The sequence below is a fragment of the Heterodontus francisci genome, chromosome 9, assembly GCF_036365525.1.
Source record: "Heterodontus francisci isolate sHetFra1 chromosome 9, sHetFra1.hap1, whole genome shotgun sequence".
In the NCBI taxonomy this organism is placed as follows: Eukaryota; Metazoa; Chordata; class Chondrichthyes; order Heterodontiformes; family Heterodontidae; genus Heterodontus; species Heterodontus francisci.
In genome coordinates this window covers 34,926,041-34,942,434 of record NC_090379.1, presented here as the reverse complement: position 1 = coordinate 34,942,434, position 16,394 = coordinate 34,926,041, and the positions used below count along the sequence as shown (strand labels likewise).

The 16,394-nt window shown below is 40.8% G+C and overlaps 1 protein-coding gene across 1 annotated transcript in view; it reads right to left on the bottom strand.

The window, feature by feature from the left end:
* Positions 1–16,394, bottom strand: part of kcnh5b (potassium voltage-gated channel, subfamily H (eag-related), member 5b) — a 349,527-nt gene that overhangs the window by 282,291 nt on the left and 50,842 nt on the right. The window lies entirely within an intron of this gene.

Below are 16,394 nucleotides of genomic sequence, written 5' to 3'. Positions count from 1 at the left end.
GATTTGTGTTGATAATCAGCATTTGGACCTATTGTTTGTGCTCATTAGAACTCAACAAACATTCAAATTTCCCACTCTCTTCCAAGGTTACCCCCTGAGCCAACCTGGATCAGTAGTGCTACTTATGTGCTATAAGCAACAAGTTTCCCATTGTTGAAGGAAGAGAGCCAGGCAGAAAGTCAGAGATCACAATTACTTCAGCATACTATGACCACGCATCTGAGTATGGTACTGAGAGGCCTAGTGCATAAGCCACATCAAATTCTGTGAAAAACATAAAAAACTGGTTGCAAGGAGGAGGAGGGAAATCCTGGAAATGTGGTTGCGAAAAGCTGGTACAGGAGAGAAAGGCATCATTCAATGAAGCATGAGTAATTTGATCAGAGCTTATGGGATAACATCAGAAGAGCAGTGGAATGCATTCACAAGGTGACCCTTATGATATTGTTAAAAATGACTTTTCTCAAAAAATACATGGTGAGCTTAAGAGCTCAGAGGCAAGCGCTGCAGGATGCATAGATGCCAGTCGTCTGTGTTTTATGCAGTCAGCCTTTCAGACCCAGTGTTTGCTTGTCTGTGTTTACTAATGAAGGTCAGTGGGGATTCAAACATCCCAAGCTCAGCAGAGATCACTCCATGAGCCAGCACAGCTTATTCATAAAGCATATACAGTGTTGCTTCCTGTGACTCCTGCATTTAGCAGGACACAATGAAGCAGAGATGAAATTTGGCTTCCTCTGCAGCATGGCAGGGGCTACAGAATTTTTGTTACATTACGTTTATCTTTCAGTCTCAAAGGGAATGTTGCAAATTATATAATAATGCATATATAGCAGGTGAATGGTGGGGCTGGCATCTTGATGCATATGTGTTGTTGGACTTGGCACTTGACTCAGCTGCAAGGAGTGATGGGTGACGCCAAATAATAACATTAAAATTTAAAAGCTTATTTCATTTTATCACTAGTTTTAATATATTAAATGTCTATTTTTCTTAAAATGTGATTCCATTGTTGATAATTATTCATTATAAAAAGAACAGAAGTTCCATGTGGAAGTGGGAGAACAATGAAGACGCACTGCAGGCTGGAAAATGCATCCATTAACAAAACATCTGGAACCAGATCTCCAGGAAATAAATCCTGGTTACAGTTTCCCGAGTAGAGCAAAATTGGGGCTGTATTCATGTGTGGTGCCAGCACACAAAAGCCAGAACATTTCATGAGGCCAAACACATTCGCCTTACTAAATTTTGCCAGACAAGTCCTTCACCCCAACCTCCCAATCATCAGACTAAACTCTCCACACATAGAAGAAGTCTGGAAGCTGTTTGATTGCAAGTCAAAATATTGAACATGCAACTATTAAGTGGCTGCTACTCATCTTTATAGGGGTGTTTCCTGCAATTGTTCTGCTGAAGGGAGCAAAAGATTTAGCATCACCATGCAGATGATGAATGCAGTGTTGCAGTAACCACTTGGAGGTGCAGGAGCAAACAAGGGCTCAAGCACCCCATATAAAATTACAGGTGCAAACTGAACAGACGGAGATCACTGGCAAAATGAATGCAGTCTTTGAGGTTCGCCATATTGGAGAGCAAATGTTCATTAACATCAGAAGCAATGTCAAGCTAAGTGTATAAATCTTTGAAGACATGCATACTGTTGCTTCAAAGATACAATATCAATATTTTTCTGATGTATGCTCAGGTAGTTAAGCTGCAAAGAATGTGCAGAACATTGACTTCTTTTTAGTACAATCCACATGGGCTCCATCTACAAAGGCCTGCGCTGATGGGAAATCTGCTAGCCAGGTAAAAGTTCTGTGCCACTCCAGTTTGTGTCTCTTTTCCACTAGGGAAGCGTTAAAAGTGTTTATCCTGACATGCATAGTGCCAGTCACTTGCTTTATACTGCAATGACTTGCATATCTGGTATATGTCATAGAAGCTTAATGTTGCAGCAACCATCACAAATATGGAATGGGTCCATGGCATTGTCTGTAGATCAGTCTGCAGCAGATGGCATAGTTTGATTACTGCTCCTATAGTGAAGTAGAGGTGGTGAAGCCCAGTTTCTCATGACATATCCAGGTAAGAGTGACATGTTCTATAAACATAGCTCATCCAGTATTGATGGCAGCAAACACGAGTGGCTGAATTTTATTGGCGTATTGTACATCGCAGCAGCGCACTCTGAACTTGGCAGCCTTCAGGTGCATAAGTGCCGCCGCCGAGCCCCCACAATGACATAGAGTGGGCAGCCGCTCCATCCCGGTAATGGCATCCGGCGCCATCGCGCAGGCACCAGTGCCATTTTTAAAGGGTTTCAAACCCTTAGCATAGATTTGAATTTTTAAAGATTTAACACTAGTCATTTTATTTTTAAAAAATTAAAAGCTGGAGGTCCTTTCACAACCCCACAATGGTTTTGTTATTAGTTGATATGAATAAAATCTAGTTCAGTCCCAATCCAAACTTTGCCCCCAACCTCTTCACTTTTGCCCTTCAACCTGTTCCCACCATCCCCACAGCCAATAGGAATTGTTTTTCCTGCTCCCCCCTCCACCCTGATAATTTCAGTCCTTCCCCCCTCTTCCCACCAGTGTCTCGCCTCAGAACTCCAAATGGAGCACGGAAGGCGCGCGAATTGCGGCTGGCAGCCATAAAATTGGCGTGGGACAGCCACCCGGACCAGGTAAGTTAATTAGCATTTTGTTTTCATTAATTTAAATATGTAAATGAAAGCCCTGCCACCAAGCGGCAGGGGGGCCACACTGAGGCCTCACCGCCGCTGGTAAAATGCGACGGAGCCTTCTCGGCGTCGTGGGTCGTGGCAGGCCTCTCCCGCAAGTATTTTACAGGCCCCCCCCCTGCCACAACCCACAAGGTCGAGGGGCTGATAAAATTCAGCCCAAGGTGTAATTGGCCTGAGGATACTGCGCCCTCAAGGAATTGTATTACTTATCTAATTAATGCGGCACTATGGGAACATTCAAAGGGAGGCCTATCCTCTCAAGTTTGTTAGCTCCAACTTATAATGTAGCAGTAATTAACAAGATCCATGAAAAGGTGTCTTAGCAAACTGAAGGCTTCAACAAAAAGGCAATCATGAAAAGATGAATAAAATTATGCAGATGTTCAATACACAAGTAAAGGATTGGTCACTGCAAAAAAACTAGACTTCAATACTCAATCAATCAACAGAAATCTTGGTTTAGGAGACACTCCAAAGTAGTCCAGACCCAGTTCCCTGTCATGCATTGAGCAATGTGCACATTGAGAGCAATGCCTTATTTGAACTTTGAACAATTAATTATGGGCCCGAATTTCAATAACTTGCATATGGAAATGTGGGTTTTACTTGCCAGTAGTACCGACTATTTACTTTGCCTAAAATCACAGACCAGAAAATTGAACATACCATATATCAAGTATGTAAGGTCAAGGTCCTGACTTTCCAACTGCGCCCGCCACCAGTGAGACTCCATTTCATCAGTGGAACCATGCAAAATCAGACTTGTATCCCTTTTGAGCTTTTGTGTACTTCATGTTTTATTCCTCTAATACCAATGAACAAAAGTTGGATATAACTGCAGCTTAAGTTGAAACCAGAACATTTCCCACTGCACTTTCAATGTAATCACTTGTTTTCAAATGTCAATGATTTATTTTATATTATTCTTTCATGGGATATGAGCGTCGCTGGCAAGGCCAACATTTCTTGCCCATCCCTAGTTGGGTGGCGGTGAGCCACCTTCTTGAACTGCTGCAGTCCATGTGGTGTAGGTACACCCACAGTGCTGTTAGAGAGGGAGTTCCATGTTTTTGATCTGGCAACAGTGTAGAAACGGCGACATAGTTCCAAGTCAGGATGGTTGGTGATTGGAGGGGAACTTGCAGGTGGTGGTGATCCCATGCATCTGCTGTCCTTATCCTTCTAGGTGGTATAGTTGGGTGTTTGGAAGGTGTTGTTCATGGTAATTTGAGTTGTCCACTTTTTTGAACTTATTGGTCAGCTTTTGCTACTTTCCTAGATTGGCATGCAAGTTATAAACCCTATATTTTTTTAAACATTTAAGATTTTTTATGTTCTATAATATGGAGACAGGGATTATTTTATTTCCTCCAGTTATGCAGACCTGGAGTTCTGATCTCAGAAGTGAGGAACAATTCATTATCCTTCATAGCACATTCTATTCCCAGAGGTACTCTAATGCATTTCCGCATTCATTTTGTTTTAATAAAGACTCAAAACTTTACACTTTTCTGTACTGGACTGGTTGATAAGATGTTGGATCTTTTTTAAAACCATTTTTTCAAGCTTTTAAATAGTACCAAAAAAGTAATTATGAAGAATTAATGCAAATGCCACAGTATTAATTATTCCAGCTATACTGCAAGGAAGGTTGCATATCTAAATTATTGCTATCCATCTGATAAGCTAGCGGTCAACAAGCTGGATCCTAAGCCTGATTAGTGTAAGTAAATACGAGTAAGTGGGGTTACAGATATAAAATGTAACACAATTCTTCTTTTTCAGATGCCATAGAGGAGTCAGAAGAAAAATAATTTGACAAAAAGTAGGGACAAAATAAACATTGGATGTGATGAGCTATAACAAAATTAGGTGGCATTATTTGAATTAGTAATGTTTCATATCCTAATTTCGTGAGTGAGTGGAACATTTTATGTGGGATTTCACGTCTCATTTCCTTGCAACACCGCAAAAGGTGACATATTTACAAAATATGATTTTAAAAAACAGCTTATGCTCATGCTGCTGAAAATACCAACTGATTGTATTATACAGATCATTAGCAACAGAAAGCCTGCAATTACAGTCATTCAGTGTAAGGAGACTTAAGACGATTCAAGCAATATTTGAAATATTCATCAATGAGAAAAGTGCATTAGAATCTTACTGGGTTTATGTAAATCTAACAATTGGATCATAAAGCAGCAGAGAAATAGATGATACACAGACCAAGGCACCCAGTAAAAGCTTTATCCGCACAAATCAGAATTAATGACTTGAAGCTATTAAACCTAAGGGAGCAGCAATAAAAAAACAATGAAAATCATAATCAGATCCAAGGGTGTGAACATTCTATTGCTTCATTCTATTTAAATAAGAGAAAAATATTTCAATGCTGCCACATTACTCCTGGTCACTTCGCAGTTTAGAAAATGTACAGGCAGTGACAGAATGGGTGACCATCAGAATGACAAGAAGGACCAGGCAGGCAGGGCAGGGATCCCATGAGTGTGTCTCATTCTCCAACAGGCATGTTGGTTCCTCTGGAGAGTACAGACAGAGCCACGTCCACAGCACCGTGGGTGGCTCAACTGCACGGTTGGGGGAGGGGAGGAGAAAAAGTGGAAGAGCAATAGTGGTAAGGGATGCCATAGTGATGGGAACAGACAGGTGCTTCTGCAGTGCAGACATAACTCCAGGATGATATGTATGGTGCTAAGGTCAAGGATATCACTGAGCGTCAGTAGGACATTCTGAGAGGGGAGGGTGAACAGCCAGAGGATGTGGCCCATATGGGCACCAATGACATAGGCAGAAAGAGGGATGAGGTCCTGAAGACAGAGTTTTGGGAGCTAGGTGAGAGATAAAAAAGCAGGACTTCAAAGGTCGTAATCTCCATATTACACCTGGTGTTATATGCTAGTGAGTACAGAATTAGAAAGATCGAGCTGATGAATACGTGACTGGAGAGATGGTGCAGGAGGGAGGACTTTAGATTCCTGAGGCATTGGGACCTCTTCGGCGGGAGGTGGGAACTGTACAAGCTGAATGGGTTGTACCTCAACAGGGCTGGGACCAATATCCTCACAGGGAGTTTGGCAGTGGGGTGGGAACCTGAGTATAGATTCAGAAGGAAGAGAAGAAATGTTGGAAATGAAAGGCAGAAAATTAGTAAGTGTGTTTGGAAGGCAGAGGAAACAGAAGCTAGAAAATAGACAACAAGGATGTTTGGCAGTGCTAAATGGTGTATACTTCAATGCAAGAAGTTGAGGGAAAAAGGCAAATGATCTACGAACACAGATTGGCATGTTGGAGTATGTTATTATAGCTATTACTGAGATAAGGCTGAAAGGGCTGAATGGCAGCTCAACATTCCTGGTTAAAGCATTTTCAGATGAGATAGAGAGGGGGATAAACAAAGGGGGAGGGTCGCAATATTGATTAAACAAACAATTATACTTGTGAGGAGGGATGATATGGTAGAAGGATGATCAAATCAGTCCAGATGGGTTGAACTGAAGAACAAAAAAAGGTAATCACACTATTGGGAGTGTTCTATAGACCCCCAAACAGTCAGGGGGAGATAGAAGAGTAAATATGTAGGCAAATCCCTGAGAAGTGTAAAAACAACAGGGCAGTAATACTGGGGGATTTCAACTACCCAAATATTAACTGGGATAGAATTAGTGTGAAAAGCACAGAGGGAGCAGAATTCTTCAAATGCATTAGGAAAACATTTTAGCCAGTACACAGCAATCTCAAAAAGAAAGGGGGCGGTTCTGGACTTAGTTTTAGGGAATAAAGCTGGGCAGTTGGAAGGGATATCAGCTGGGGAGCACTTTGGTGAAAGTGATCATAATTCAGTTAGATTTAGGATAGTTATGGAAAAGGATATAAATAGACGAGACTAAGCTGAGGTGTGATTTAGCTAAAGTGGACTGGAAACAGCTACTTGAAGGTAAATCAGTGCCAGACCAGTGGGAGGCATTCAAGGAAGAAATAGTGAGGGTTCAGAACAATATGTCCCCTTAAAGTAAAAGGGTGGGACTAACAAATCCAGATGTCAAGGGGCTTAAAGGAGAGGGTAAAGAAAAAAAAAAGGAAGCTTATGACAGATACTGAGGGCTCAATATTGCAGAAAACCTAGAGGTGTGTAAAAAGTGTAGGGGCAAAATTAAAAAGGAAATTAGGGGGCATGAAAAAATATTGGCAAGTAAACTCAAGGAAAACCCAAAGATTTTTTATAAGTACATAAAGAGCAAGAGGCTAACTAAAGAAAGAGTAGGGCCTATTAGGGATCATAAGGGTAACCTGTATGTGGAGGTGGAGGGCGTTGGTTTTTAATGAATACTTTGCGTCTGTTTGCACAAAAGAGAAGGACGATGCAGACATTGTATTCAGGGAGGAGGAGTATGGAAATATTAGATGAAATTAACATGGTGAGAGAGAAAATATTAAGGAGTTTAACATCTTTGAATGTGGATAAATCCCCAGGCCCGGACGAAAAGTATCCTAGGCTGTTAAAGGAAGCAAGGGAAGAAATAGCGGAGGCTCTGACCATCATTTTCCATCCTCTCTGGCTAAAGGTGTGGTGCCAGAGGATCGTTTAAAAAGGGAGAAAGGGATAGATTGAGTAATTACAGGCCAGTCGACCTAACCTCGGTGGTGGGAAAATTATTGGAAAAATTTCTGAGGGACAGGATGAATCTTCATTTAAAAAGACATGGATTAATCAAACAGTCAACATGGATTTGTCAAGGGAAGCTTGTGTCTGACTAACATGATTGAATGAAGGTAACAAAGAAGATTGATAAGCATTGTGCACTTGCGATAGTATATATGGATTTTAGCAAGGTTTTTGATCAGATCCCACATGGCAGACTGGTCATGAAAGTAAAAGCCCATGGAATCCAAGGTAAAGTGGCAAGTTTGATCCAAAATTGTCTCAGAGGCAGGAAGCAAAGGGTAATGATTTTTGGGTGTTTTTGTGACTGGAAGGCTGTTTCCAGTGGGGTTCAGCAGGGCTCATTACTAGATCCATTGCTTTTTGTGATATATATCAACAATTTGGACTTGAATGTAGGGGATATGATTAAGAAGTTTGCAGTCGACACAAAAATTGGCTGTGTGGTTGATAATGAAGAAGAAAGCTATAGACTGCAGGAAGATATCTATGGACTAGTCAGGTGGATGGAACAGTAGCAAATGGAGTTAAATCTGGAGAAGTGTGAGGTGATGCATTTGGGGAAGGATAACAAAGCAAAGAATACACAATAAATGGTAGGATATTGAGAAATGTAGAGGAACACAGGGACCTTGGAGTGCTTGTCCACAGATCCCTGAAGATGTCTGGATAGGTAGATAAGGTAGTCAAGATAAGGTAGTCAAGAAGGCATAGGAGATACTTGCCTTTATTAGGCACAGCATAGAATATAAGACCTAGGAGGTTATGCTGGAACTGTAGAAAACACTGTTAGGCTAGAGGTGGAGTACTGCATGCAGTTCTGGTCACCGTACTATACAGAAGATGTGATAGAACTAGAGAGGGTGCGAAGGAGATTTTCCAGTTTGTTGCCTGGACTGGAGAATTTTAGTTATGAGGAAAGATTGGATAGGCTAGGGTTGTTTCCTTTAGAACAGAGGAGGTTGAAGGGAGACCTAATTGAAGTGTGTAACATTTTGAGGGGTCCAGAGTGGATAGGAAGGCTCTATTCCCCTTGGTTAAGGGGTCCATAACCAGGGGGCATAGATTTAGGTAAGAGGTAGGAGGTTGAGAAGGGATTTGAGGGGAAACTTTTTCACCCAGAGGGTGGTGAGGATCTGGAACTCACTGCCTGAAAGGGTGGTAGAGGCAGAAAACCTCATAATACTTAAAAAGTACTTGAAGTATCGTAACCTACAAGGCTACTGACCAAGAGCTGGAAAGTGGGATTAGGCTGGATGGCTATTTGTCGGCAGACACTATGGGCCGAATGGCCTTCTTCCATGTTGTAAATTTCTATGATTCTATGATTTTCTATGATTCAAATACACACAATATGCCTCTCACATTACGAGTGTAATTATAAAAAGCTTCAATAATATAGAAAAATGTCATTCTTCAAATATAATTTCATTTCCAGCGATTCATTGAATTGATGAACACTGGTACAAAAAATTAATATGCAGTGTATGGAAACCAATGAAATTACCAGAAAATCATTGCCATTAAGTATAAAGAAATATTTAGGTCTAATGTTTAAATCTTTTTTATTGTTAAATACCATCGTATCAAGATTTCAATGTACAGGTTTTATTAGCAAACCATTCAAACATTTTTTTTCTACTTATAGATTGTGCTGCTGTTTCTTCATGAATTCTAATATGATATTCATGCTTTGTCCAACTAACAATGCTTTGTTCAGGAATGTAACAGAAAGAAGTGAGGAGAAGCAATGAAATTTATTTCAATGATTTTAAATTACTACCCATTATTACCCATTCTTTGCAAATAATTACAAGAATAAGACATCAGCTACAGATGTAATCTATTAATTTTGTAAAAAAAAAAGTTATCATAACATTGGCATAATTTCTGTAGTTTAGCTTAATTTTACATGCATTACTAATAGTGTTAGCATTGTTGTTAAATGTGACATTGTTTCAATTTGCAGGTTACAGAGCTAGTGTTCATTTTTCGTAAAACTGGCTTTTCAGAATTTTAAAGATAGGTGGATGAAAGTATCCATCAACATACAATGATTACTTTTACTTATAGCTTTTGAGTGCCCTCCATGCTAGTTAGGAAGAATCAGCTTACTGATCTCTAACTGACCCAGACTGTAGTATTCTCATTCACAAATTTACATACGAAAAGTCCAAAACAAGGTTACACACGACTACAAGATCTTTTCCTGTATTTTTAGGTCCCCACAGCCTCACCCAACCCTACTTGAGTAACTTCCTCCAGCCATACATTACACCTCTGTTCCTCTGACTTTCAGTTACTGCTTGTTTCCCATTTTCGATTCCACCATCAGGTGATGTTCTCTCAGGCCTTGTACCATTGTCCTATGGAACTCTTCCAAGACTATTTCACCTTTGAACCTTCTCCATATATTCAAAAGTGTCATAAAACCTTAGCTTTGTCCATGCCTTTGGTCTCTTCCCAAAAGCCTTCCATCCTAAAGTCCTTTGCTTCCTCCTTGGTTTCTACCTCTCCCCCTTCTAAAGTACTCTGAGAAGTTTAAATGAGGAATGCTATATAAATGTCAATTGCTGTTGTTTACTAAACTTTTCTTGTCATGCCATTTTACCTTTTACTGGGTAATAGTATAGGTGTGAATACAACCCAATTTTGAAACCATGGACTCAAAAATCTACTCTTCTGTCTTCTCTGTTCTTCTGAGATCTAACTCAGCAGGGTGGGGTGGGGGGACGTCCGGGGTTCCCCTTCCCACTTGGTCTCCTCCACTGTAAATTTGTCTTCTCGCCTCCCTGACTGTGGCAAATTAGTATGTCCTCCTGTTAAAATGAATTCCATAAACTTCCTCAATAGAAAGGGCTTCCACTCCCTGAATGTGCAAGTCTGTGTGTGACAATACGAAGGATCCTGCATGTCAACATGAAATTCCGAGTCTAATTATAAAAAAATCTTCAATAATATAAAAAAATGTCAACATTCATAAAATGTAACCTCATTTTCTTATTTCTAGCGATTCATTGAACTGATGAACAATGATAAAAAAAATTAAAATGCAGCATATGGAAAACAAGTAAATTACTAGACAAAAAACAATGCTGGAAAACTAAAATAAAAACAGAAAATTATAAACATTTAGAACCGGTTAGACATCTGAAACGTTAATCCTACCAACTTCTCTCCACAGGTGCTGCCTGACTTGCTGTGCATTTCCAGCATTTTCTGTTTTCATTTGAGCTTTGCTGAGAGTTGTCACAATGCATTCATCTTTTGGAAGTGAGCTCTCATTGAACTCTTCATGGAACAACGTTACATCAACAGATGGTTTGTGAGTATCAATATGTTATCCTGCTCCCACTGAGAGTTACCCAAACAGCAGCAGGGGTTAGTGCGACTGTGTGGAAAAAGTCCTCAATTGAGTCGTCATCAAGAGGAATCTTAAAGGGAACATTTATTGCCATTTATTGCCTTGTTTTAATGGTAAGTGTTCTGCATTGAAGCTGTCTGCTCTGCCCTGCACAACTGCGCCATCCATAAAGGATGGATATGGCCATTCCTAGGTAGATACATTGGAAACAACTGGAATTGCATAAATACTTGAAGGGGAAAAAATTTCTGGGCTGTAGGGAAAGAGCAGGGGAGTGGAAAATGGGATAGTTTTTTTTAAAGAGCTGGCATGGGCACAATGAGCCAAATGGTCTCCTGTGTTATATGATTCTAGGAGTCTATGTGGAGAAGAGCATCAGGATGGCTTCCAGTCATTGAACTTATTCATTGACTGCCCATAAGGGGCATCAGAACATAAATGATCACTAAAGTCCTCTCTTCTGTTCAATACAGATGTCCATTTTAACTCCCAGCAGGTTTAAAGCAGGCGGGGGGGGGGGGGGGGGGGGGCGGCGGGAAGCAGGGGAGCAATGAAAAATGTATTTCAGTCCCCGGGTATTTTAACTCAAGGGCCTCATCTGCATGCTGCCAGTCAGCTGTCTGCCCAAAACAAGTGGAAAGCAGGAGCTGGCTGGCTGGTGGAACCCGAAGTCTGGTTGGCAGAAGCTGCCAGACAGCATTACAAGAAGGTTCGCCGGCAAGCAGTTAGGTCTTTGGGAGATAATTTCAGCAGGATCTTGTGGTAAAGAAGGAGGTTCCTTGATCTTCCTAACCACACAAAAGAAAGCCTTCCTTGGAAAGTATCTTTGACTTCCCAACAATTGTTGAGCTGCCTTCATCTGGTGAGAAAGCTTCCCCGCTCTGGCTCTGACTTAGAATCCAATCAAGGTTAACAATATTTATTCATTCACGGTATGTGGGCGTCACTGCCAAGGCTGGCATTTATTGTCCATCTCGTGTTGTTCTGAACTGAGCGGCTTGCTAGGCTACGACAAGAGTCATCCACATCGGTGGAGACTGGAATCACATATAGGCCAGACCAGATAAGGACAACAGCTTTTCTTCCCTAAAGGACATTAGTGAACCAGTTGGGCTTTTATAACAATCCAGATGCCAGATTTTTTATTTCCAGATGTGTAAATCTGAATCCAAATTCTCCAACTGCCATGATGGGATTTATCCAGGCTTCTGGGTGACCAGTCTAGTAACATAGCCTCTCTGCTTCCGTACACTGATGTAATGGGACTCCAATTTGCTTAAATTTATGAGGTTTCTATCTGCTTCCAGCAGGTGCCTCAGCCACTGAACCGTAGTGAGCAGTTAAAATGCTGGCCAACAGTAAGTGAATGCTTCATTTTAAAGGTCCTCCTCACTCCATCCGGGTGGGGTAGATTAAACATTCCACTACAGTCTACCTTAACTCCTTTTTCCCGACCTACAAATAAGGACTAATCCTTTAATCCAGTATCCATCCTAGATCATTACAACATGTCAGATCTTTGTCCTGTAAGACCATGCCAATAATTATCACCTGATTCAATAAATTAGCTCAAAATAAGTGAACCTTTTCCCTTCTGATTGTAATCTCGGTGAATAACGGAGCACAACATAAGTGAAATATCTCCTCTAATACAACAAACTCCAAAGTGAACAGAATCCAATCTACTCTGCTAACACCATGCTTTCCATGGGTGTCTAAATGTGCTTTTCTTTCTCCTATTCTAGTGTTTTTTCAGGTGAAACCTGAGGACAGTGTTATGAGAGGCAGTTGGCTGTTTTTGTTCTACAAAAGGCTCCCGTGACTGAGGTGACCTTCCATTTTTGGCAGCATGCTCATGGGTTGGAGCCAAGTCATCAGATGAATCATTCTCCAAATGTCCTTTCACATGTATAAGAATCAAGGTATTTGGATTGTTGAGGTTAAACTTTACAGCGATTACTGAACATCTGTAATCGAGATACAGACCAGGTGCGGAATGTGTCTAGGGGTCTTTTGCTGTCTTTACCTGGTCTTATTGTAACAGAGTTTAACATTAAACACACTGTGTTTTGAGCTCCCCCTTTGTGAATCCTTGTTCACAGCTTTCCAATTATAAGGAAAAGAAATGAGCACCGGCTTTCTTTGATTTAGAGAAGAAAGATGAAATTTATTAAACTTTAAACTTAAACTCTAATACGGTTCATACCTACGGATATATGACGCGCCCACGCTAGCATGCACATGCGATATAAACATGTAGATAGGGACAGAGAAGAGCAGAAGAAACGATAAGTAGAACAGATTGAGGCAATATCTTGTTACTGTTTCTTGAACTCGCAGTAGTCCTTGATTGAAGATATGGTCTTGCATTTCGTTGGGGCCCAGTAGTCTTCTTAAAACCTTGTTCACGTAGGAAACTGTTCTTTCTTTGAGTTTCGCATGTTTTCACAAGATTCAGTTCCGTGGGAAGAAATGAAGACAGGCAGACAGGAGAGGAGAAGTTCTCAGATCATGAGCACATGGCGTTCTCCGTTCAAATCCTTTGTTGGAAGTTTAAATTTTAAAACTCCGGCAGCTAGTCATGTGACTAAAACTGGTTTGACCACTTCTGTGAAGTGGGGAAGCAACTATTGGGTCCCCATTGTTTCAACACTGTCTGGTACAATACAAATGTCCTTCCAGTCAGAGCTTGCAATTTTAAGTTTTTGTTCATGTGGTGAAATAATGTGTGCTTCAGTATAGGCAGATGGGGGTTTGCCTGACATCATTCATAGCTTTCTGTGTAGTAATCACCAGAGCTTACACATGCAGTAGACAATATGGGCAAGAATTCCCTCCATATAATTGCTAATTAAACTTAATATCCACTAAAGCATGAACAAAATCAACTCCCATATTTTACAGCAATCTATATTTTAACCTCAGTACTGAATCTTTAAGGGTATATCCGTAACTTGAACTTGCAGTACAAAATTGTAATTCTTCACAGCTCCATTATCATACTCTGCAATCACAGAGGAGTGATCCTGTTGTTTAATCACAGAGTCACTGAGCCATACGAGGAAAGTAAATTTGCCTCATTATGCCTCACCCAGAAATGAAGATTTTTCTTTGAGTTCTGCCCCACATGTTTGAATTGTTTCAGCAAAAGCAATGAATTTTAATATAGTATATAAATTAATTCCAGAATAATGTACAGTAAGTATGAAATTCACTGCAATGGATTATTGCTTTTATTCTTTTCATTTCAGTTTACTTTAGCCTCCCTGAAAACATTAACACCTACAAAAGTACCATGCTGATTCCAATCAGTTGTCTTATTTTGGTCATTTTATTTTTACAAGCCTACCAGGGTAAATCAATGAATGCCATCAGCAACTAAATTGATTGTTCAAAGAAGCTTAGCACAGATTAAACAAAATCCATTTCTTCTAATTTATAGTGCAGTGTCTCTCAAGGTACAAACAAGGTTCCTTTTTTCATCCAAGAATGTGTATAGGTAAAATTTACCCGGTGACCTGCACCAATGTAATGGCATCTATGGTACAAGGACCTTTCATCAGCACAGAAGAAAGAGGAAATTATCGAGGAAATTACTGACACCATTAATGAGGGTGCTCCATATTCCCCTGGGCATTTTGTAATGGTCTTCCATTAATCTCACAGAAAAAAATTAGAAGGTAGCTCCAATTCACCCCAATCAAATCAATGGCGATCGTGATTTATATGCATTTAAGTTAATTTTAATGCTACTGTTACTTAAACTTAACAATAAAGGTCCAAGAGGGCTGATATAATGCATTCACTGAATCAGTTTTTTACTTTTAAATGATTTCTAAATGAGGCAGAAGATAATTTTGATACCCTAAGCATTTATTTCCTCTCAGAGTACAAACAACAATGATCTCTGAGCCAAAGACATAGCAAAGAAAGATGTTTCAGCAAAATACCTGAAGCTCAAGTAATGAGAGTGTGTTATGGCAGGTAAATGTAAACAGTCATAAAACAGTGTGTTTTTATCACCCTTTGAAAGTTCAAACCAAAACCACCTTCAGAGAACATCACTTAATGGCCAACTATAAGCTTGCTATTATTTTAAAATTTAGATTTCCATAGTTCAAAACCAAAGAGTTGAAATGCAGCACTAGTAAGCTTCAATTTTCCAACTATTTATTTTTTCTATAATTTTAAGAAGTAAAAAGCAGCTTAATGAAATTAGAATAGGAATCAATGGAACGAAAATCAGGCCAGTTCTTTAAAGGCTGAGTGATCCATTCTGCCTGGTTACTGGCCAGGTTGTGAAGTTATAAATTACCCATGCCATCTCTGAAGTTTCCTTTCTCCCACTAATATCCTGGAATTAGATTTTACTTTACAATCACAAACTGTTTGAGATCCTCCAATCATTCACCCCACCTACAGCACTAAGGCGGCAGTGGGGAAAGTCACAAACAACATGAGTAACTGTGACCATGGCTCATTGTCCTTCTTCATCTCCCTCAATTCCTCTCTTACCTTTGATACAGTTCATTCTCCCTGAATGTCCGCATTTCTCAGCCCATCTTCATGTACTGCTCTCTTATAGTTTACCACCCCTCGCCAAAATCAACATCAAGCTCTATCAACACTCTTCAACTCCTTCTTCCTCCTTCCATTTCCCACCCTGCAGCTGGCCAAATTGACAGGCTGGCCAGCTTCCCAGCAGGAAAACCAGAGGGAGGAGGCCACACCCGGGACCCTGAAGCATGAGATCATGGATTGTGGGGAGCATGGCAAGAGGCTATAATGGGAGGGAGGAGTCAAGAGATTGGAGCCGGAGGTGTGAGTTGAGAGGAAGGGGGCAACAGATCAGGGGTGAAAGGAGCAATAGAAGCCATCCTGGGAGGGAGAGAGCGGCAAATTGGGAATTGGAGGGGAGAAGTGCTATTTTAAGGGTGAGAAGCGGGAGATATGGAGTGACAGGGACTTGGGGACGAGAGAGGCCATCACAGGAGGATGGGAGCAACAGATCAGGATTGAAATGAAGGAGGTTGGTGATCAGAGAATGGGGGAAAGAGAGGACACGATCAGCAAAGGGGAGACTGATGGCTACATTGAGGGGCCAGGGACGCACTCCTGTTCCTCCTGACCCACAAGGAGTGCTGTGCACGTCATTTATTTTCGTGAGCCAGCAGCTCCTGTCTCTCTGTTACTGCCAGTTTTCCCGAGAAACGGATGCAGCAACTATTAAATTTTAATCAGGCTTCCAGTACACTGCCCCTCAATGATGGGACACTCGCACACCACCACACCTGCCTCCATAATAAAGGCAACAAGTGTGCTTGTAGTGGGTTTTAAATTTTTAACCATCCCCCCCCCCCACTCCCAACTCCATCCCACCCGTCATGGATAGCTTAATATAGAGGCTACCACCTCCAATCCCTATGAATAACCATGTGACCCTGGACTCAGCTCTACCAATCTCCCTGGCTACAATTTCAAGCTATGTCCAGAGGTGCAGAACCTTTTACAGTATTTGAGCCCAAGCTCAATTTCCTTCCCCACATCCAAACAGTTACCAAGATGACTTTCTTTCACCTCCAAAATATCAC